This window comes from Seriola lalandi, unplaced genomic scaffold (genome assembly GCF_002814215.2).
Source record: "Seriola lalandi dorsalis isolate HSWRI2012SDOR001 ecotype SW California unplaced genomic scaffold, Sedor1 jcf7180002054816, whole genome shotgun sequence".
In the NCBI taxonomy this organism is placed as follows: Eukaryota; Metazoa; Chordata; class Actinopteri; order Carangiformes; family Carangidae; genus Seriola; species Seriola lalandi.
The window spans coordinates 1,041,147-1,041,738 of NW_019525369.1; positions in this window are offsets into that span (position 1 = coordinate 1,041,147).

The following is a 592-nucleotide window of genomic DNA, read 5'->3' on the forward strand; positions in this document are numbered from 1 at the left end:
CCAGGACATCGTTGGAGGCGATCTCGTTTATTCTAACAAAAAGAGTTCAATAACGAAATCCTCCAGACGATCGTGATCATCTTGCTTAGGCTGTACACAAATGAAACAACACAATATATCAGCTTACCACACAGCAAATTCAAGGCAACTGAGCTCAAAACAGCAGCCCAACACAACAATGTCGTCACTTACCTCTCCTGTGGATCGCTACAAATAAAGGGGAGTGGTAAAGGCCCCCGTGGAAGTGCACGTATAGGTGCAGGAACTTTCAAACGTTCCACATACTGACACTGGAGGCTAACATGTCAGGTTATAACTATTCATACAGGTCTTGTGTAATTATAACTCTATATATTACTGCTGTATATTTGACTCTGTTGCACATGCCAGGAGTGTGACTGAGACAACTACTGACCCCGGTCAGTCCAGGGGATTGATTTGCAACAATCAATCTCACAGACACTTACTTTCACGTAGTGATACAGCAGGAACACAGGAGGTTTCTCAGGATTGCATTTGAGGTCAGAGCCTATGAATACCTGGTGCTGCAGTTCGGCCTGTGACTTGGCCCCGGCACCTTCACCAAATGTGT